Consider the following 23,772-nt stretch of genomic DNA (forward strand, 5'->3'; position numbering starts at 1 on the left):
AAGCAAGAACGCATACGTACAATAGCTAGAATTCAGTTTTAGGCAGCCTAAGGAAACAGTAATTGGTCTCTGTAACCCTTCTTTGTAAGAAGTCACTGGAGAGCTCCTGCAGCTTGTCACCTGGGCTGTGGCCTGCAGTGGGGGATGACACCTGCTACGGCAGCAGAGCTGTGCAGTTGTACAGCAGCTGTGGCTGCACAGCTACACAGACACCGAGCAACCCTGCCACAACTCTGTGCTGATCATCCCTCCCTGGGACATGTGTCAGGCTAACGAGAAGCATTGCATCCATCATTTTCTGTAGCTTGACATCATTTATTCTTTAAGATGCAGGAGAGGCTGTCTGGATACTCCAGCATTTTGAACTGCTGGTCCTCAGGGCCTTATGAAGCAGCTCTTACATTTTTCACTAATCTCTTTTCTTCCCCAGTACTATACATTTTAAAGAGATGCCATATGGCACTTAAACAGACAAATCATATGGTGTTTTGCCCTTTCTTTCTAATTCTGTTGGCTTTACATTTCTCAAGTTGCATTCCCAGTTGATGAACAATGTCCTTAACCTCTTGAGTGGTCCTGGACGTCCACTAGACATAGACCAACATGATACTTGTGCTGACTTCTAATATATACTGGTTGTCAACAATGTTACTGCCATTCACTTCAGGAGCTGATTTGCATCTAAGCATAACATCGGGGACTCTATTGTGGCACCTAAGAGTAAACTGAAAATACAGCACAGCTGCTAGCAAGGTATGCCTGAGTGTTTGCTTCCCTGGCATCCAGTTCCCAGACAGACAGCAGTCAGAAGCCACGGTGTTAAATGGCCAAAACCACATAAGTAGGATCGAACTCTGAAACATAAAGTGCTCTTCTCATTGAGGAAACCCTGTTCATGTTCATTTCTCTTTCAAAAGGAGGTAAGTAACCACTGTTTCTGTAAGCCTCTTTTTATTGTCTAAGGAACAGAGCCACACGGGTTTTATGAAAGTTAAAGGCCCTTTTCATATGACTAATTTGTGTTCCATAAAATGGAGGGATCAGTACCACAAGGTAGCGTAGCAGATATTGTTAGAATATAGAGAGGCATTTCATTTATTGGGAATATCACACATGGTCATAGATCCTTCATGGCCTCTTGTCATATAAGACAGAGCACAAAATGAATGGCAAAAGGAAAAGGTTGAAATCACAATCTTTTCTTTTTTCTCCTCAGTGTACAAAATAAGCCCATCATATATCTTGAGAATGAAAATGGCCCTCATGTCCTGTCCACTTAATACTTAGCACCGTAAAATGTCACATAAAAGCATGACACCCACTTGTGTGTGTGTATGTTTGTCTATAGAAACGAGACAGAAGAATGCACACACAAGCATCACTTGCATAGCAAGAAAATAGTAAATGTTCATCTGTAGAAATGACTGGATACAAAAGCAATTGCAAGTGTTTATGCAGTACAAACATGGAGGTGAAGTTAAAACACCTTTGAAAATCTGACCCATATTATTGGCAGTAATAAGTAAATCCTCCCTCTAAAGATAAAAGAGAAAGTACCCTCATTATTTAGTCAGACCTTCACACCATGAAGACCCAAACACAGAGGGGTTATCAAAATGCCCTTAGAATAATAAAATCAAGCACTGACAGACCAAGAGACAAAGTTTTAAAGTGGAGGCCCCCTGACAAGGCTCTGCTTTACTCTCAGAGGCTGGCTGCTCTGATTACCACATCTGACTGCTGGCAGAGATACAATGCTGGATATTCATTAGTGGAAACCGCTGTCCTAGCAAGAACATTACTGGAATTATGTCAATTAACACCAGCTGAAAACATGTCCTACCATTTTTTAAAAACAGAAAAACCATCAAGAGATTTATGAAGTTTGAAGGTAGGGTTCTGAGGTGGAGGTGGCTCCCACTGGCTGTCTCTCAGGGTGAAGGTGAGCCAGGGATCACACACTGCCCACCCTGAGCCCAGTGCCAAGACCAAGCAGAGCAGCTCAAGTGTCTCAGCCCCCTGCAGCTGCAGCCCCACGAGGATCATGCCCCAGGAGGGCAGGGGAGAGGTGAGGGACATGGAGCAGTGGCAATAATGCAAAGCATTCCCTGGAAATTTAAGACCTGTTTTCTCTCCTTCCTTTAAAAACAATTTCAGTGTCCCTGGCGGCAGCAGTGACCAAAAGTTCTTCACTGCAGGACCCACACACTGTGGGCGTAACTGAGTCACCAGCAACACTGCTAAACACAGGCTGGGGTGTGACTAGGAGTGCAGGCAGGGCTTCAGTGACACTGCTGGTGGGTGGATGTGAAACCAGAAGGATCCATTTTTCAAGCAATTAAACTATGTTTCTTTATGTTCTACAGCAGCTATTTGATTACAAATTACTCTGGAGACTGGTATTTAAAAATGTGATTACTTTAAACAGATATCATTAGTAATAGACTGTTCACAAATATAATGGAAATAAACTAATGTTTGCAGTCTTAATTTACTTTCTAAAGACGCAAATATATTTTCTTTCCCCTCTTTCCCCTGAGAAAGTATTAGCCTTCCTCAGTCTTATTAGGGAGTGTTGCCAGTCTTGTCACACCAGCCTTGGGACCTCAATCTAGCAAACTGTTCTCACTTGATTACCTCATATTTGATAACTAACATTGAGATTTTCAAAGGCAGCCAAATTTTCCATGTTTCATATTTAGACATTTGAATTAGTTGGGGTTTTTTTAAAAAATTTGAAGTTGTATGCAAATTGAAATGAGACCACCTATTCCCATGTATGAATGTAAACTTAGGTGTCCTGCATCTGAGAGTCACTGACTTCACTGCATGCACTGAACTCAATCTAAAATAATTGATTCATGAGACATACAGAGACCTTAAAGTGCTTTTTAGTGCTGGCAGAGGTGTTCTGGATTTCATCTGGCATCATCTGGTATTCAGACAATAGAATGTAATTTAAAATTTTTCATAACTTTCCATGTTCACATGATCTTGGTACAAATATTAAAAAATATACAAAAATAGATAATTTGAAGATAAACCAGCAAATATTTAATGCCAACAGTTTTCAGCTACTCACATTGACTTTGCCCATCCCAAATTAAAACTGGGCCAGGAGATTCCCAGACACAGACATTCAGTAGTATTTCTATATTTACGTGTTCATCCCAATTTTGAGGAGGTGCACTTCTTAAGTTTTTCCTTGCTTATCATGGAGTTCAGTTCAAGCTCTGTTAAATCTACAAAAATCAATATTGAGTATATGTATTATGTGACAGTTCCATCTAAAAGTATCTGGTGTAGAATATGGGCCAGATACAATAGAGCAGCCAAGCACATGTAATTTACCCAACAAACCTAAAGCACTCCCACATTGATTTTTGCAGTTTTGTAGCCCCTAGTCACAGAGCAGAGAAAAAATGGCTTACTCATAGAGTGTGCCAGTACTTGGGGCTACATCTTGTTTGTCTTGGAGCCTCTGATTTGGGTTGTCTTTTTGTTACCTTTGTTGATGGATTTTTTAGGTCATTTAACGTGTTCTCCATTCTAAAGTGCCCACTTCTGTGGCAAGAAAATAAAATGAATTTTCTAAATTGTTCTGATCTGTTGATTACTTTTCTCAGAGTTACAGTGTACAAATGGAAAATTGCAACATTTTAACGGTTTCTAAATGCAATTATTTAAGTGAGTATGAATAGAAAATTGTATATAAATACGGGGATAAGCTTTCAGCAATGTATTAGTGTACTTCACACAATAACTGGTATAAAGAGATTCCAAAAGACAAATGCATTCTAAAGGTGCATTTTAAAAATGACATGCATACTTATTTGCATAGTATAAATTGTCTATGTATGTGTACTATAATAATAAATTTAAAATGTTTTCAAATCATAAAAGGATAATACTTACACATACACATATATACTTATGTGTATTCATCCTTATTCAGAAATAATAAATGCATAGGTTCTCAATGTATATGAAAACAATATTCTATTCATGAATGTCTGCTATATTAACAAATATTTTTTTAAAAAAATAGAAATTCAGTCAGATTCTATCAGCATCTCGACCTAGGTGGCAGGCTACAATATATGTCCAGATTAAAAATTTGAAACCCCAACTTAATAAAAAACCCCACAGGATTTAAGCATGTTGCATGTCTAGAGCCTCTTTTCCATTTTATTTACTCATAAGTATCATTAATACCGAAGATCGAAAACCTTTGGTGTCATGTATGTCACTCTCTCTCTTCAAGTCTTTAGTAGTTGTATGCTTATCTATTTCAGTCAAATGTATTTCTTATCGAAAAAAAAAAGAGTGAGCAACCTGACAATACAGTGTTATCGAATTTTTTCAGCTGAGACCCACATGTCATTCAGCATTCAGACATGCTTGTGCTTGATTGATGGATGGGTTTGTGACAAATAAAACTAGGATCAAGAGCTTTGCACCTTTTCCCCCATCAGGAACCAGAGTAAAGCATAACTCTATAACAATGGTGGGATTAGGGATGCATTAGCTCTCCATCGACCAAAACCACCCATTCCCATCAATACTTTGCACTTAATAACCTGAAGCTATGATAAGAAAACAAAAGAAGGAGAAAGGGACAGGAGAAAACAAATCAATAGAAGAAGGGAATGTCTGAAAGATGCACTGTCCAAATGAAGAAAAATTTTTGCTGAATTGCTAGGATAATGCCCCTTGACAAGAGAACAATGTACTGTCAAGGTTTATCAGCCAGGAGGCCTTTTGGCACAATGTTAAGCACAGGTTTGGCATTTGAGTGGTGGCACTTACTGTAGATGTAAAATACATAATGCCAACATGCAGATAATAACCACTCATTTTTGTTTTGCATTAGCAGTTTGGATTCCCATAAGGAGCACAATTACTTCTCCAGGTGTCCTGAGTCGGATGCTACAAGCACAAGGGCTGATCCTGTCTCCCTGAAGAGCACGTGGTCAGTACTGGGCTGACAATTCTGGCCAAAACTTTGTGTTCAGAATAAGATTAATTTCTACTTGCAAATAATTATTTCTGTCTTTATTATTAATTTATCTCTTACCTGTTCCTACAAACTAACCAGGAAGACCTGATTTAAAAGATCAATAGATTCTACGTAGCTTCTTGTCTTGTTTAAAACTGAATTTTGGGAACTCGCATTGAGACTGGAAGTAAAAGTGTTTCTTAGCCTTTCTCCTCTTCAGGATTAAAGTAAGAGGAACCATATTTCTTAATACATTTGAGGCTTAGTTAGGAAGATAATGAAGTATCAGCTAAGAAACAGCTGATGGAACACATCTCAATACAGAAACTGCTCCCTGGTTTGCAAGACTCAAGATGCTTGAACATCGAGTGGGAACAACTAGGAAATAAGTTTCTCTAAAGCTGTGCTTCAAGGCTGGAGGAGTGGAGAGCTAATGATTTTCAGCAGGAATGTGGTTGATCAATTTTGTTGTTGGCATGCAGTCTTTTACTCAACCAGGTGACTCATTTTCAGGTAAGACTCTGATATACAAGAAAAGTTCTCATGTCCAAGATACTAAACAAAGTTATTTAAGTTCTAATTTAATGAGAAGTGACAGAAAAGACTTTAAAGAGTTTCCTCTAGAAAAGGTTTTTAAAGTTCACTGACAGCTAAAAGACTTTACTCACTACAATAGTATGCATAAGTTTTAATATCTCCACATTAAATGTGTACTAGAAAGGGCTGAAAGGACCAACAGTAAAAGCCCAGGATTATGCAGCAGGCAATAGGAGCTGTCCTTCTCTCTCTGCCACACTCCTCCCTTGTCACATATGGAAAGTCATGGAATCTCACCTTGCCTGTGTGTTATGACTGTGATTATGGTTATGATTTACCACTCCAGCTGAGCCCATTAATTCCTTGTGGTCACAGCCTGTTCTACAAAGTAGAACCAATAATGAATTAAAGGAAGAACCAGAAGAAACAAGCATGTTCCTACAAGTCATTACACTCTTTACAAGTTCGTTGATGGCTACATGAAGTTATTGACAGGATATAGAATTAACTAAAAAGCACTACAGTGGCTGGTGCAGAAGCTGAAATGCATTCACATGAAGGGAGATAAGGACGCAGGCAGAGGAATATTTTCAAGACAAGCTAGAGGGTACTCAGAGGAAAGAAGAGCAAGAACAACTATGAAAGGAAAAAGCTAACAGTGAATTTTTCAATTCAGTGTATGTGACAGGAGTAGAGTCAAATGCAGCATAACATGTACAGAAGGATGGAAATAAATTTATAAAACATGCAAGAACTGCAGAAGTGATAAGCGAGAAAGTTTTCAGACAGAAAACCCTTCCTTTTTTTACTGCTGCTTTTATCATTTTAGACTTATGCTACATTGCCCTGTGAAAAAAGAAAAAGGTGTTACTGTCCTGTCCACAGGTTTCTGTGGAGAAACCACCACAAATTCTGTTATTTTGGTTTGATGGTATTGTCATTGTCAATCCACACTGTCAAAGAGCCTGTAACTTAGTGATGAACAGCCTGAAATTCAACATGTACAAGTTACCCTAGTCCTGATAACACAAAGGATGACACAGAAGCACATCTCTCATGTCATTAAAACCTTACTGAGTATTAGAGGATTTGTGCAAATGGAGGTGACAGAAGACTTCAGATCTGCCAAAACTGAAAATTTTGTTATCATGGGAGCAGCTGGGTGACTGATTCCTTATGGCATGCGCTTTATAGTGGCAAAAGTTATTTCAATATATTACGTACGACAGGACTCATTCTGATGAGTTCAATAGTTATAAAATGAAGTGCTAAGGTAAACTTTTATTTCATTTCACTGCACTTTTAAACTGTCTAAATGTATCACTCTACTCCTATTAAATTCCCCCAAACCTGTTTACATTGTTTCTACTGCAAGGATCCAAGTATCTGAAGTCTCTCATTCACACAAACTCAAAGGCAGCTGCCAACAACTAAAATAAATCAAAATGTATACTTAAATAGTTCTCAAAACCAGTAACTTTACATTCCAAAAATGAAGGACAAATTTGGCAAGCTCACATCATGTAATTCACACAAAATCAAGCAGCAAATGCCTGTTTTAAGTGCAATTCTCAAAGCTATTTTAACTACAGAGCCGCCCAAGCACTTGCATAAATAATTACTTATTTATTTCCTACCAGAAATAATAATGATCTGATCAAGATATCAGCAGTTTCAATCAGCCAGTTATTTCCTAACTAATTTTGGGAAGGGAGTGAATGAGCAAGATTGAACAATTAAAATACCCCAGTTGTGCAGTGAGCTGTGTGGCACGCAGGGAGCAGTGAGGAAGCTCTGTGTGTGTGTATTCCAGGAGGATGTAGAGGCAGGAAGATATTTTGGCACAGTACAGTGATGGTGCCCAGACCTCCCAGTGACCAGGCTCAGCTGGGGACCATGTGCTGTTTGGTGTTGTATTCTTTCTTTTCTCTTCTTACTATTTTCTCTCAAGTTAGAAATAACTATGGATTGGAGAATAATTCCTATAGTGGCAGTTGAAGATTTTAATCTACATTTGCTCCTGACATGGAATAGGACTTCCAGAGAATTTAGTAACTATCCCTCTTTAGGATTTTAAACCTAGAACTACAGATCAACTTTTTCTTAAAACCATGAATGACTGGGCAAGGCCAAGCTTTCTGCTCCCCAGTGGTTCCAACACCCTTTTCATCCTGTTTAAATTTATTTGGATTTATATTTTATAAACCAGGTGAAACATGCCTCTAAATCCATGCTTTGTCTATTTGCTTAAAAAGCTCATATAATATTCCTCAATCTTAGCATTGTTTCCCTCCAAATCTAGAAATCACACCAGGCTTGCATGACACTTGCAAAGAATTGATTTCTAATTCTAAAGATTTCTGATCAAGTTGTTGAATTATGAGAAAACAAAACCCTAAAGATTTTCTCCCCCACAATAAAGTAATCCTTTTAAAAACAGCACACTAGTATTAACACTGAACTCAGTGAGAGAGAATGGTGTTTTGTTGTGCTTCAGCCTCAAGAAAAACAAGGTCAGGTTTTGAATACTATGCTTAAAATGTGCATGGATGTCATTAATGCAAACATCTGACATTGATCAGTGATCCACTGGGTACCTTCCCTTTTTATTTATAGGACTGTAGCTTCTGCGTGACTTCAGCTCTCATGTAAGGTTCATAACCTGCAGAGCATTTAGCAAAAATTAATGGGGTTTCTTCCCAGCTACATATCTCATTACCTTTATCAATACAAGGAAATCATCTGAAGTCAAAATCAGCAACTCCCCTAATAATTGCATAGATATGCATGGGTAATTTCTTTTTGTTCAACTATTCTCAAACATCCCAAGAAACATTTCTGGGGAAGTTGGCAAGTCAATATATTTATATAGAAACATGATGTGTGCACTCTTTAAAGATGATCACGAAAATTTATTCCTTGTGATCAAAAGGTAGAATCCAAACCAACATTTGGGTGGCCACAAGAAGATCCATCAGCTTATGAAGACTTTGCCAGTTAGATCTTCAAGTCTTCATTTTGGAATCAATTCTTTTTCTTTGGTGGAACTAAATGCATATGCTCCAGAGGGTTTGCCCAACTTCTGAAGGACATGTGCCTATAATAGGCCTTTCTCATCTCTGTCTTGTTAACAAGTATATAAATAAGAGAAGGCTTCAGTAATTGGCTCAGAGTTACTAATGAATTAATTAACTTCAGTCTATTTTACCTAACCTTTAATAATAAGAATCTTTTTTTGGTCTAGCAATAGGTCTGACAGGCTGAAAAAACAGACATGCAGCAAAGCTCTTGAAAATTAATGAGAAACGAGGAAAGAATCAATGTACATTCTGCTTGCAGAGAACTGACACAAAAAAGACACAATAAACCATGAACAAACACAGTCAGTTTAAAAAATAGGTTAGAAAAAGTGGGCAAATTCAATTATAGAAGTAATTAGAAGATATAGGGCAAGGCTGCCTTTTGGGACTGTGCCAGAAAACATGAATTAATAAGAGTGAATAGAAAGCGCCCATGTAGTAATTAAGAGGCAATCACCTATGGCAATGAATACCTGAAAACAGGCTGCAAACTATTAATTCAGTGATCAAAAATATTTTTAGATGATTAATATGGCAAATTTGTTTTAAAAGACTAATTTCTGGAAAGATATCAAGACAATAGCACATTATTTGTTCCTCTGGCATTTATATAGCTAATTAAATTTTATAATTTGCAACAACATTAAGCATTATCTGAAAACAGTAAAAGCAATATTTCCTCCAATAATTCTTTATTATAGTGTCTTTGAAATCTGTGAGTTAAGACTAAGTTAACTTTTTTTTTAAAGAGAATTCAAGTGTTTAGAGCTGATTGCTTCATTTATTTGAATGATTTTTGTTGTTGTTTATTAAAAAGACACCATGCGTGAATTTTACATAATAATTTTCAGCTACTTTAAAACAGGTACAATCTGATTATAATTCTAAGAACCATAAACAAAATTCTTTGATACTCAAATAAGCCATCGCAGATGTTAATGCATCAGAGACATCAGGTAGGGACACCTCCCACTAGACCAGGTTGCTCAAGACCTTTTCCAATCCATCTTTAAACACTTGCCAGGGTTGGGGCATCCTCAATTTCCCTAAGCAACCTGTTCCAATGTCTCATCACTCTCCCAATAAAAAAATTTCTTCCTGACATCTAACCAGAATTTCCCCTTTCACTTTGTATCCATTACTCCTTGTCCTGTCACTATAGGTCCTGATAAAGAGTCCCTCTCTGGCTTCTCTGTAGCCCCTTCAGGTACTGGAAGGTGCTGTGATGTCTCCACACAACCTTCTCTTCTCCAGGCTGAGCAGCCCCAACTTTCTTAGCCTGTCTTGAACCCATTCTGTCATGGTGACCATTATTGCCATCTGTCTTTCAACCTTTTCTGGCTTCACTCTGTTCTTTCTCAGCTGAGGAGGTTGGTACTGCACAGAATATTCAAGCTGTAGGTGTACTATGGATTTATATAGTGTCGTAATGATGGCTTTTATTTTGTTCTCTTTTCTTAAAATTTTGGTTCGACTGTTCTTGACGTGACAGTTTTGCAGAACTATCCATTTACTTCAAGATCTCATTTCTGAGAAGTGATGGTTAGTTCTCAACCCATCACTTTATATGTAAAGATAGAGTTATTTTTCCTGTGTGCATTTGTCTGCACTGAATGTCTTTTTTCCCCCATTATTGCCAGCATTACAAGATCTTTCTCAATACACCATATCTGGCGCTTCTCTTAACTTTTCTGAGGAACTTGGTACCATCGGCAGATTCTTTTCTCCTCACTATTCACTTTTATATTTTCAGACCATTTATGAATATGTTGAATAGCACAGATCTCCACGGGGTTTTCAGTGATGACCTACCTCTACTGTGAGCACTGACCATTTATTTCTGTACTCTGCTTTCTATGCCAACTAGCTATTTATTGATGTGAGCATCTTCCTTTTTGTTCCAGAATATTTTATTTTCTTAAAGGCTTTTGGGAATGAACCTTGTTAAACCCCTTTTGAACACCCAAGCAGGTGATCTCAACTGGATCTCCAGTGTTCTCCTACCAGTAGATACCTTCAGAGATTTGGAATATACAATTAGGCCAGGACTTATCTTTTAAAACTTGCACAGAAAACTTCACAATATGCCATAATTATCCAGATTACACTATTCCTATTATTTGTTATAATTTCTACTCATTTCCCCAGCACAGATGTCAGGTTTACTGGGATGCAGCTTCCTGGATCTGCCTGAGTGCAGATTTTAAAATCTGTTGCTGTATTAGTCAGATTTCAGTCCTCTGGCTCAAAATTATTTGAGCAAGAAAGCTGTACACCACAATCACCTGCTTCTCTCCTACATTTCTTTAGAATTTCCAAGTGAATGTCTTTACTCCTGATGAGTTTTTCTAGCTTGTTTAATTCATTTACTCTATACTATTTATGGACGCTTCAATTTGATGCAAATCCTAAAATGTATTCAATAAATTAGAATTCTGGGATGGGACTCTCACCAGCCACCCCCGTGGTAAGCACAGGTGCAAAAAAATCACAGCTTTTCTGCTGTGGCTTTATAGGTTTTGAATGTTCCTTTCATGCCTCGAGCATCTTAGAGATTTTCTGTCAGTAATCACACTCCTGAAGTGTTTAAAGAAAAAAGATATTATTACTTTTTATTCCTTCTTTAAGTTGATTTTCAACTTCTTTTGAGGACTGTTTGTTAAATTCCTGGTTATCTAGATTGGCTCAAGGCTCTGGCTTACCACGCAGCCCTAAAAGCAATGCACCACAGAGGTGCAACTTCGTGGTAGGCTTGAACTTTCCCAGGTCCGAGTTACCATCCAGCAGAAAGCCACCTTTTGTTGTCACTCGCTGGCACCAGTACCCAGTTTTTTGTGAGCTGATGGGGCTGGAAACTGGCCCTTGTAAGAAACTTCTCAGCTTTCTCTAACCACACAGTCCCACAACACTTGCGCTGTCACAGGGAAGACAGAGATAAAGCTCGTGGTGTAACTGGTGTTTAAACAGCAGACAATATTTAGATTAACTTGATTTTGAAGCTCTATCTAGGGAGCAAACCTGGGCCCAGACCAGAAATGAGTGGGTGGGTGGGAGTGGTGAGGTGGGGACACGGAAGACTGCTGCCAAATCCATCTTCTCATCAAACCACAACCTGAGTGTAATGCAGAATTCTGACACTCAGGGGCTTAAGATAATCAATTACAATAATTAAAGTTAAGCCTTTTCTAGAGGGGTATTTAGGAAAATTTGCAGGGTATATTTTCCCTGCCCAGTGAAGCTATGTCTTGATTTTCAGATTTACGAGTTAATTTATTGGAAGAGTAGGAGGGGAGTAAAACCAGGGACTGGGGAATGTTCAACACCATTACTAAAATACAGAAAGCTTGGGGGGTGCTTAATCCCCATCCTGCATTTCTGTCATCAGCTAAACATTGTTCCCCATTGTGCACACAAGGAGAAGCGCAAAGCTGACCCAGCAGATTGAGATGAAAAGATTAGAAACAGAAATTAAAGTCTCCTGGAGACATTGTTCAGCTATTATACACTGATAAATTTTTCATGGATTTCCCTACATTTTAAAAAATCGTATTAATCTGAACTCGGGTGCTTTAAAAACATCCCTCTGATTGTCAGTATTTCCCTCTGATTGCCTAGTAGGAGCACTCTGGTAGACAGACCCACTTGTAGCTTAGCTGAAGAGGAAGATTTGCTCAAAAAGAAGACAGAGATTTTAACATTCAAACTATTTGCCCAGGCTGCTACTGCTCCAGTTTCTGACCTTTCCTTCATTTAGATATGGAAAGAAAGTGTGAGGTCAGGACATGAATGCCTGGTAGCATGAGAACAGAAAATGGCTGTACTGGGTGACACCAAGCCTCCCTCTGGCCAGGCACTGTCTCAATCAGCAGCCAGAACGAGTGCCTGGAGAAGGACAGAAAAAGAAAGTAATCTGAGTAATTTGAGTAATCTTCCACCAATCTGAGCCTCAGAGACTACTCCAGCCAGATGAGGTTCATGTGTATTTTTAACCTCTTTGGATTTCCCTTTTGGGAACTTGTTCAAGCTTCCCTTGAACCCATAGAGACGTTAAACTCTGACAGAACCCTGTGGCTGCTTAATTATCTTATGTTTAAAGATCTGCTTTTGCTTCTCTTCCAGCTGCCACATCTGTCATCTTGCCTTCATTTCTTGCCCTGGCAAAGACTGTGCACAAACCACGTGAGGGAACCTCTTTGTGTATGGTGCTTTAGTCTAGATACCTTCATCATCTCTCCCAACAGTCTCCTTTTCTAGGCATACAAAGAGTCTACTTTGCTTAGTTTCTTTTTAATGGAAATCTCTCTGTTCCTGTGATCATCCTTGTTGCCCTTTTGTGAAGCTTTTGAAAAGGTAGGGGCAGGCAATATGCAAGACGTGGGTGTGTCATGTATTTATATGCTGGCATAAATATTCTGTACTTATCTTCTATCCCCTTCCTATTTATTCCTAATATTCAATGAACACTACTAACCACTAAGCTGATTCTTTCATGGCCCTGTCTTTTATCATCCCAAGATTTCTTTCCTTGGTGGTAAGACAGCTGAAAGCCATAATTTTATCTGCCAAATTTTGATTATTCCCAGATACATCACTTTTACACCTATCTAAGCTGAATTTCATGGGATAGTTAAGGAGCACTCAGTGAGTGTCATAAGATCCTTCAGCCAGTTCTGCTAAATGTCCTCAACTTTATTGTCCTGAAAACCTGGCATCATCAACAGACTACTACCTAACCAGTCATCCACTTTTCTCTTCCCTCATGAATCAAAGAAGGAAGTTTCCTCAGCTCTAGGCATAACCTCCTCTTTAAAAACGAGATCCCAATATTTCTTTCTCCACAGTGCTGCCTCCTTCATTTCATCTTGACAACTCCTCACTAGAGAGACAATAGCCAGTTGTGAATCTCCAAATCTTTTAACAACACCCAAGTACTTTGAGTTCTGATGGATGTAACACGCTAGACAAAAACGTTCTCACATCACCTCACTTAGAAGGATGCCAGTCAGAACTCTCCAGTTTTCTTGGCATTGCACACACAGTGCAGTGCTTAGAAACCAATTCTCTTCTCAGTTCAACATCTGAGGTCAGTGACGAACACAGCTTTGAAAGAAGGGTACATTTGAATCCACTCTTCTTGTCAGATGAATAACAACAGTTAAGTGATGCATCTCTAACAAAACCCCCTAATAAAGGTTTTAAAGCATGGTGATCATGGGAATTAGCTTGAGAGAACATGCAAAGTACAATCCAACTTAATCTAATTAGAGTTTTACCACACAAAAGTTAACACCTCTCCTTGCATTTACAGTTGATAAATTAAATATTCTTCCAAAGAAAGAAAAAGGAAACTTTGAAGTGCTTTGGTAAGTTTGGAGCTGAAAAGTTTCACTTCTGGCACAATGTTTCTGAATTTTTTAAAATAACTTATTGAATATTTTTTAGCAAAAAAAAAAAAAAAAAAAAAAAAAGAAATCACTGTTTGAAAATGGAATTTTAATAATGAGATAAAATAGCATCTTTGAAATTGTTTTTCCATTAAAAAAGTATGAAAGACAAATTGAAAACATGAAACATGCTGTTTTGCTGAAGTATCTGTCACTGCCTTTGTGGTAACTGGCAGAATGGATCGGGAATGAATTCTCTCTTAAGTCCTCATCAGCATATTTACTTTTACAGATACACAGAACCTCACAGAAGCCTGGGGTTGCTTTACCCTTCTTCTAGTCAGTGCCAACATAACACAAACCAGCACCACCTTTTAGGTCTCTCCTTGATTCAGGAACTGTCAAGAGGAAATTTCTAATGAGTAAGGGATGGCTAACAGCAAAGAGTATTATACTGAGGAAGCTGAAGAACTACACAATTTGAAAAAAGAAAATCTATCGGACTAAACTGAGAAGATATTTACAGAAAGAAACAGAAAGAAATAACAATCAGCTGTGCAACTAACACAGACAGTAAAGAAAAATTTTAAGAACTACTCTAGAAAGGGGTGAAATGGGAATGAGCAAAAGGCCACCTCCACCATCCATGTTCCATGAAAATGCAAATAACTCATCATAGACAAAGAAAAGGTCTGCCAGGGACTCTGGGTGGTCATGCTGTCTACTATTTCTCAGCCTGTGATCAGTGGATTAGCTGAGGGTCCATGCCATATTTGAGATACCAGAAGAGGACTTAAAAAAAATTGAAAATCTTCCTTATCTTGTTGCAATTTTTATTATTTGTGGTAGCCATCTGCTCACAACTGACTTTTTCAAAAGTGAAATACTATATATTGCAGGTATTAGGTACCCCTTCATCTTCAGCCTCATTTGTCACTGCCATCACCATCTTCTGCTGACTAGCAAGCCTGTAGCTTGGTTTTCTTACTCCTTTGAATACTCATTCAGTGCAGTTTCATGCAACTTTCTGGTCATATCTCATTTCTGTGTCTTGATTACTTCAATTCTGTCTCTGTAGGCTCATCATAGTCCCTTAGGCTTGTCATTAAAAATCTGATTCCTTTCTGAGTCTTTGGCTAAGGCTCATGTGTTAACAAAAGACGTCTCAGTACACAGCCTGTCATCCCCTGCAATGGCACAGTTTCTCCTTGTGCCTTTGGGATCGGTTCTTTGAGAAACTGCCATCACCACGTCTTTACTAGTGATTTTTCCCCTTCTCCTTTTTATGAAATGCCAATTGCTTAGATTTGTATAAAGTCCCATGAAATACACTGATCCAATCTCTTATTTCTTAATGCTTGTCACATCCCACTAACAGCCAATGCTCACTCATTCCACAGCCTACCATAAGACCCAGGACAGAAGGCTCTCAATGGCATAAAGGAATTAGGTATTTTATTCCTATTGAATTTCATCTAAGTGAAAATTGAATTGAAAATCAGTGGGAACTGGGAGCATAAAACCCTGTAATATGTCTAAAAATCTCTCACAGTGAGGTTTTTCAGCTGCTTTTCCCACCCTGAGGAAGAGGGTGAGTAGAAATGCTGAGGAGGACCTGTCATGCAAAAGAAACATTTCCAGGAGCAGGCAAGCTGGTAGATCATGGCTCAGGCAACGGGCTTGACCTCATTTCTCTTCTGTATTACAAAACTTCTGTAATTTTCTATTAGTGCCCTTAGTCCAACACATTTCCCAGATCAACAGACCCAGCAGTCTGTTCCCAAATACCTTTAACCACCAAACAAGGACAGAAGCGATATGCCCAAGAGCACAGCTGAAAAAATAGAGACCAGGAAGTCCTCAGCATGTCAGAGCAGACACTGGCTTCTGAATGCAGAGCAAAAGCTGGCAGAGTCAAACTGCACCACAGCCACACACTCCTGACCTTTGTTATGATGGTGGGTTGGCCTTTTTTATTACTATTTGTTTGGTTTTGGTTTTATGTTTCCCCCCCCAAGACAGAGATCTCACTACCTCAGAAAGCAGATGTCAAGAACAGATCTTATTTAATGCCTATATATGAACTATGGTACTTACATGTTACTCCCATGGCTTTATTTATGGCACAGAGTTACCTTCCACCTGAGAGCTACTGACATGCACCTTGATTTTCTAGAAGAGCAGGAAAACCAACAACTGAGCCAAACTTCTTCAGCAGAGTGACAGAACAGCTACCAACAGGGCTCCAGGGCTGGAGTGTTGTGTGGGTGAAGCATTAAGTTCTGATCATCATCCAACTGTGATCACAGAACTGTGACATGGATGTAGTAAGAACGGACCCTGCAGTGGAGAGTTTGTCCAAAATTCATTTTGTGGAGACAGCTGTTATTGAGGTGAAGGGCAATGTAAAAAGGCCATGAAATCCAGAATGCAGTTACGAGAGTCACCACTAAAAAAAGGTGTTGCAATGCATTGGAAGGGGAGATCTTCAATAAACTCCAGACACTCTGCCAAAGCAATAAACTCCCAGCACACTGCCAAACCACACCTAGAGGTAATGTCACTCAGCCCTTCTCTGCCTGTTTTTTCATATGAAAAATGGCACTTTGAAACTTTAATTATAGGTAAATACTAAATAGGCATAGCAGTGCTTGGAAAGCACATTTGGAGGGAGAGAGGAGAACCCTTGCATAGAACTAAAATTATCCTTGGTAGAAAAGTGCTGATAGCTATGGACAGATCTTTATCCCCTTAAAAATCACTTCCCAATTAAACTTTCTGACACTGATTCACTGTTAGAGCTCACAGCTCAACCGTGGTTGTGTGAGTACTTAACCTGAAGGCCGTAACATGGTAACTGAAGAGTTACAAATTAAGATGGGGTAGTCCCTGTCCAATTTCAAATTTTCACGGTCACTAAAGAAAAAAGGAAATAAAACAATGAAAAAAACCTAACTAAAGTAGATTTAGGGTGTCTACTCTTCAGAGTAATTTCTAGGAATCTCTTAAACCACAAGTGGCAAAAAATTTAAAATGCTCTTGTGCCTTTTTACACCAATTCTTCAGACCAAGCCAAAATCGGTCATAGTTTTATTTTCTCCTGCACTTGAATGTAAGTTACTACTTTGTTCGTTCCTCTGGTAAACAAATGAAACTGGCAGATACTGGTATCTAGATAATCATTCTACACGTTTCCCGTCTAAAGCATCTTCAGCACATCTTTGGGGATGGTGCTCCTGGGTAATCAAATTAGATTGTGACCTACACTGTGCTATCATCTTCCTGGTGCAATAAACAGCACTACCACATCATTCCCCATATATGCTATCAAAAGATCTACAAGAGAAGCCACTAATTTGTTGTTCTATGTAGGTTTCCCGTGCAAATGACCTATTATGGAATTCAACACACTACTGACATCTTTAAAGAATGCTCTTTCTCTTTCCAGCCAAAGAAACCTATTGAGTGACAGCCATCAGTCAGCTGGGAAAGATGAGTGATAAATCCAAAAACAAGAGGTACCTGATAGAAGTGGGCAATGTGTTAATCTTGTCATCACATTTACAGTCCACGCTCCTGCATTTCTCACCATTGATACAGCCAGGGAGTATTTAACTGCTGAATGGAATATTCTGCCATCATGTGCCTAAAGCCACCTTCAGGGATTCCTACAGTACCACTGTGCAGGGGCTGACAGAATGAAGGAAACATGACAACAGAAACTCGGAACCTGTACTTGCAATATTTCACAAGCGCACACGAAGATTAGGTCACACATTTACTTTTTTCCAGCTACAAAAGACAACATCCCAAATACACAGTTATCCAAGCATAAACCAGAAACTGCTGACTCGTAGGAAAACAAAAACTCTCACAAACAAAACACTATGGTTATGGTTGAATGCTCGATGTTCCTATTACTTTGTCAACTGCTTGCAGTGCCATCTAATTATACTGCATTTTGGTTTTGAACAAGGTTTGAATGAGTCCTGTCTTCATATACTCTACTCAGCAAAGATACCAGATTTCCTGGAAATAATAGTCTATAATTTTTATTTGGCATAACGGGCTCTTCTAAACTTCGACCCAACTTCTATAATTTTTGCTTGCTCTTAGGATAGCAGAAAATGCCAATTACAGGCGCATTGCTAGCCTTTGAAACTGCCTGACTTCTGTGTGTTATTTTTGAATTAAAATTTTTGGTTTATTATTATTTCTTATCTTACAATAGCAGATATTTTTAAAGTTTGCATAGATGTAGTCATTAACTGAATCCTAGTAATATCAAAAGAGATTATTTTTTATGATGACTGCATTACAGAGCTTAACAAATTCCATTTTACTGTAACATAAACAGAATTTGTGTAGCAATTTATTTTGGAAAATGCTAGGTAGATATAAACAAAGGTCAAAAGTCATAGTGGATAATAGCTGATGGTTTTGATAATGCTAATTATATATTACTAAAGAATAAAGGTAGAAAGGGAAATATGAGCATTAAAAGAAAGATAAACATCCCAGTGCTGAATTTAAAATGAAAAAAAGAAAAAAAAAACCCCTTTAAATGTCTTTGTAGCTCACTGTCATACACCGAAGACATAATGAAGCCTGAATTAAAAATGTCAGTTTCTGTGAATGTTGATAACTTGGTTCTTTGTTGTACAAGTCAAAATGTGTCTGTTTGATGGGTTAAAATGACAGTCTGCAAATGGGAGAAGCTAGAGCTAAAAAAAGAAGACCCCCCCACTTCCCAAAAGACTTATAAAAAGTAGGCCCGTAATGCAGTACTTTAAGGAGAAAACCTGTAGGGTAGAAGAGCCAGTATCTTTAGAAAGTAACCAAGCAGCACTAAAAGGCAATGTCCATGGCCAATCAAAACTATTTCTCTAGCTGCTGGGGCTCTTGCATCTCTGTCTTCACACTAGACTGGAAACCCTTTGTACTAATTGCCAGACTGTACCAGATTTTCTGGTTCAGTTCCATCCCATAATTGACCGACAATGATGGGCAAGGAAGGGGAAAAATTCAGGCTCACCACTGCAAGCAGAGGGTCAGAAATGGTTTCATAGGGAGCACATCACTGCTTGGCACTAAATGCAGGGTTAAGCAAGCATCATCTGTACTTTCTTCTAATTCCTAGGTTAAAAGGGGGATGGGAAAAACATTCACACTGCAGCAGGGCAAAGAGAGCGTTTTAAAAGCTGGCATAGCTTCTGCAAAAATCTTCCACAGAGACAAGAAAATGCCTGGAGGATTTTTGGAAGTTGGCCTCTAACTGCAATATCAGTGCATTACTTATATTAAAATAAATAAAGCAGTTCAAAAATTCCATTTCTCCATAGAAAAAAACATCTTCCCCCATTTACAGTAAAAGTATTTGCCCATAAAGTTGTTTCTCCAAGAAAAGAAAAAAATTCACAAATTTATGTGCTGAAAACATCCACATATTAATACATAAATAGAAAATAATTTACATTGAAAAAGGTAGAAATATTTTAACATAAAATGCATCTATTTAACATTTAACAGACACTTTCAAGTTCACAAATAAATATTCACTGTGCATAAAATATAGTTCACCATAGCCTGTCCATCTGTAAATTCTTACTGTTGTAGGCTCTTTTGCTTACTGTTGAATTGCTTTAATAAATGTAGGAAAAACTTATTTGAAGAGGAAAAACCACAAATTCTTTCAGAAATTTGACTAATGACAGAATCTTTCTGATCATGAATCTTATTTACCCTCAATTGTTCTCCGCCCACTTTATTTCAAGCAAACAGCACCCCCAGTAGCATTTCCACAAAACATTAAGACAGTTCTGCGACCAAAGTAAAAAAGAATGAGAAAGGAAAGAAAGAAAGAAAAAACGAAAAAAAAAAAGTGCTCATGGCAAAGCAGTTCCAAACCAAAGGATTCCCTGTGCTACCCATGCCCTGGAAATATCCTACCCACAGGTTAAACGCTTTCCCCTGCACTATTCCCCTGCCTTTGAAGGATACTTATTTGCAGAGCACCTGCTCTCTCACACACCTCAGTGTGCAGGTACCACGCTCCTCACTCGCAGAGTTACAATTCAGTTTCTATTAGAGGAAATTCCATTCAGTTCCATCCCCCCTCTAACCCCCACCACCTCTCACTCCAAGAATGTTTTTTTTTTCCTGTTAAGCTGAAACCTGCTCCCCTCTCCACGAGCTCCAAACGAGTGATAAGCTGCAAAGTTTCAGAACTAGGCCAATAAAGTTAGCACCTTAAAGCACAGACAGCAGAGGACTTCGGCAGAAATCTTACCTTTCAAACCCTGAATAGAGCTGTCTTTTATGAGGCCTATGCAGCTGACAAGTCCTGGGACTTTCTCAAGCACAGGACCCATACAGGTGAAATTCTAATAGGTGGTAAACACCTGAGAACTGGACAAGAAGACTACAAGAAAAAAGAAATCAAATGAGTAAAATGTCTTCCCAGAGCCACAGTCAGCTCTTGTGCATGGGGAGTTACGAATGCACTGGCTATAGACTTTTGTCCAAAGCTGTAGGGTTTTTTTTTCTTTTTTTTTTTTTTCTTTTTTTTTTTTTTTTTAGTGAAGCTAGATTAGTTCATACAAAACTCAACAATACAGCACTGAAACCCATTGTTGATATTCAACATTTTTCACATAGCGGAACAGAATAGACAATACGGTATCTAGGAAACCATGGGCTGGATTACAAACTGATGATATCTCATCCTTCTGGAGGGCCTGTAAACCTTTTTATTACCTACCACAGAAGGGGGGAAGAAAATCCGAAACAAAACACCACAGCATAAACCACCCCGTTTTGATAATGTTTGATCTCTTTTCATAAATAAATGAATTTAATCTTTTTCCTAGTTCTGTCCTAAGCTCACCCCCCCCTGCAATATGCATACATAATGAAACACTTGCCTTTCACACTGCTTAAATAACTGTTAAATGCACAGCGTTCATGCCAGTCTGTGCCATGAGGCTCATTTTAAAAACAACTTCCATGTTATATATGTAAAAACAGCCCTATACCTGGCCTAACAGTATTTCTTACACTTTGCAACTTCTATGTAATAATGGTGCTCTTGTTCTGTAACAACACAAATCACATTTTCCTTCACACATAAACTTATTACTGCAGCTCTTACTAGGCATATAAGAATATTTGAAATAATTCAGCTGCCTGCTAATTTTTTACAAAAAACTTCCATTTTCAAACCTCTTTTGAACAGTCCCTGTATTTGCACATCATATCTCCAGCTTTCACCATGCTCAGTTCAGAGATCCCTCGCTGTAAACTCCGTTTTGTCTATTTTTGCTGCACTTATACTGCGCAGAAGAGAAAATAAATACAGTGTTTATAGGAGATCCTTTTACCCCTGCACCGACTATTTTTATGTTTCAACCTCACTCCTTTTCCTCAGACTCCAGTTCCCGTATTTTCCTTAAAACCCCAAATAGTCTAGGTAGCCACAGAAGTGATTGTTCCTACCAGTTTCTTTTCATCACTTCTGCAATTGACCAATTGACAACTGATTGATGGTTATCTTTTCACTTCCACAATGAAAGAAATTACCATCACTATAGCTATGTACAGTAAATGCCTCCAGAGTAAATTACATGATTCTAAAATTCTCCTTAGCTCACTTAGTAAAACATCAACACAAAAAAGTTTCTTTTTTGCCTCTCTTCCTGTACTGCAGATTTGGCCTTTCCTGTCAGCTTCAGAAAAGAACTTGACAGCTTCTTTAAAAAGAGGAGTATAAAAGAACTTGAATAAGGGATGGCACAGGGCTGGGCTAAGGCTTCCATTCTCTGCAAGTGGCTATTCTTTGCACTGAAAAAAAAATTAGGCATGTGAGCACAGATAAGCCACATAAGAATACCCCAAAGAATATTCCCAGTGACCTTGAGATTTTTCTGCAATTCTGTATCCATTCTCTGCTGGAACAGCCTCATGAATTCTGAACTTCAGAATGACTAACTCATTTCCAGAATGTACAATTTATTCCTTGTAGGGAGAAAAAACACTCCCACAAAATTAGGAGGGGAAAGTATTTGCCACTACAAAATAAAATAAAATTGTCCTTGGATTTTTGCAATAGTTTAGATGTATTGGTAAGAATCTGACTCCATTCCCATCGCTGGTTTTTGTGATGTTGAGATGGAAGAGAGATGCAATTCTATGTAAAACCAAACACCCCTCTTAATTTTGTCAGAGTTTTTAGATCCTGCATGGAAATACAGTGAAAACTTTTGATTGCTGTACAATTAAGAGTGGTTTTCAGGGCATTAAATATACCACTGAGAAAGACTGATAATTATTTATTGGGTTTTGTTTCTTCTTGGAGAGCACTCTGTAATTGAAACTAAAATAGACTCATCATAGCTCATTATTTAAATAAACACCAAAGGAGAAATATAACTCTGCTTTGGTGTGGCCAAAAGATTTTGTCATAATATAAAAGCCTGTGTACTTTGCAATGAAAGATACAACTGCTCACAGATCCTCTCCAGTTCAAGCTACAGACTTTAAAAGCTTCTGTTACCTTCTGCAGGCTGATCATTTCTGACACTTCAGGCCACCACTATCACTAGCTTTTAACCATGGGCTTTCCTGTGTTTTGGTTATCAGTAAACATCAGGACTGTGTAGTCTTCAAGTCCTCTTCACTAATTTAATCATTAAAGGAGTTTTCTTGAAATTTATGTTATGCCATCTTGGAGGGATTCTTCCTGAGAGGTGGGGCTGTGATGGAGGATTCACTCCAGATCTAAGACATACAGAGCAGATTAAATGCTTCTCAAACATTCTTTACTGGTTTTTTATCCCCTCTGAATCTATCAGCAACATTACTTCTGGATATCTCTACCCTGTACTGGTTTCCAAAGGAGCGGGACAAACAAGAATCAGAAGAGATTTGATCTGAAATTCCTGTACTCCAACAAAAGACCAAAGCTCAACCAAAAGAAGACTAACCATGATCTGCAATTACCTCTTACTGAAAAGACTTTTGAGAGCAAAGGACTCTTTATTATGAGGGATAGAAAGGTATAAGAAATTACAGAAGATAATGCATTGCAGTTGTTTTACAGCTATTAGAGGACTAGAGAGGAAATTCTTGATGTGAAATTCATATTGCTCATTTCTTCATTATTGTTACTTTTTCAAAGAATTCTATGCCCATGTACCAATATCCAGGGAGAAATAGATGGTATTAAAATCAGTAAATTACAGAGTTAGTGTACTGCTGTGCTAACTAGATGAAAGGAGGATGGTTGCTATTAATGTACATAAATATGATTTGAAAAGGGAAAACAGAGAAGAAAATGGAAATACATCAGGTTCGTCTTTAGTTAATTTAAAACTGCATTTTAAACAATTAACTGCAATTATAATACAAATTTGAGCTGGAAGGAACTGTACCAAAAATCGGCTACAACTGTCTTAAAATGCATTTTGTCCGATTAATAATTATTTCTAGGAAACCCTTCTGTCCACACATACATTTGTTCTTAAATATTTCAAGCAGTCGTATTCCCAGCCCAAGTATCTTTTCAGAGGCTGAAAAAGGTCCTGGTAACCAATTATAGGACAACCCCTTCCCCCAATATTTACTTGTGATATTAATTGAGCAATTTAACATATGAAATTGAATGTTAATATTTTTGGAATAATATAATACTCTTGCCTCCCATCAAGAAAAGAACTTGATGCAAGGAAGGAAAGATACAACTGATTTTCACCCAAGCAAACTTTAAACCAGAGGC

General features: G+C 38.2%; 1 protein-coding gene across 4 annotated transcripts in view; it reads right to left on the reverse strand.

Moving 5' to 3' along the window:
* LOC136295159 (uncharacterized) overlaps positions 1–23,772 on the reverse strand; it is a 271,346-nt gene that overhangs the window by 67,590 nt on the left and 179,984 nt on the right. The window contains exon 1 of one of the 4 annotated variants that reach the window (XR_010722596.1): positions 20,290–21,068. The exons of 2 other annotated variants lie outside the window; for them this stretch is intronic. The gene's annotated coding sequence lies outside the window, so the exon portion shown is untranslated. Of the gene's footprint in view, positions 1–20,289; positions 21,073–23,772 lie in introns of those variants that run through there. One more of the 4 variants, XM_066193538.1, reaches the window with a different exon arrangement.

The sequence above is a fragment of the Chamaea fasciata genome, unplaced genomic scaffold, assembly GCF_029207755.1.
Source record: "Chamaea fasciata isolate MVZ Bird 193981 ecotype frontalis unplaced genomic scaffold, bChaFas1.0.hap1 SCAF_11, whole genome shotgun sequence".
Lineage (NCBI taxonomy): Eukaryota > Metazoa > Chordata > Aves > Passeriformes > Sylviidae > Chamaea > Chamaea fasciata.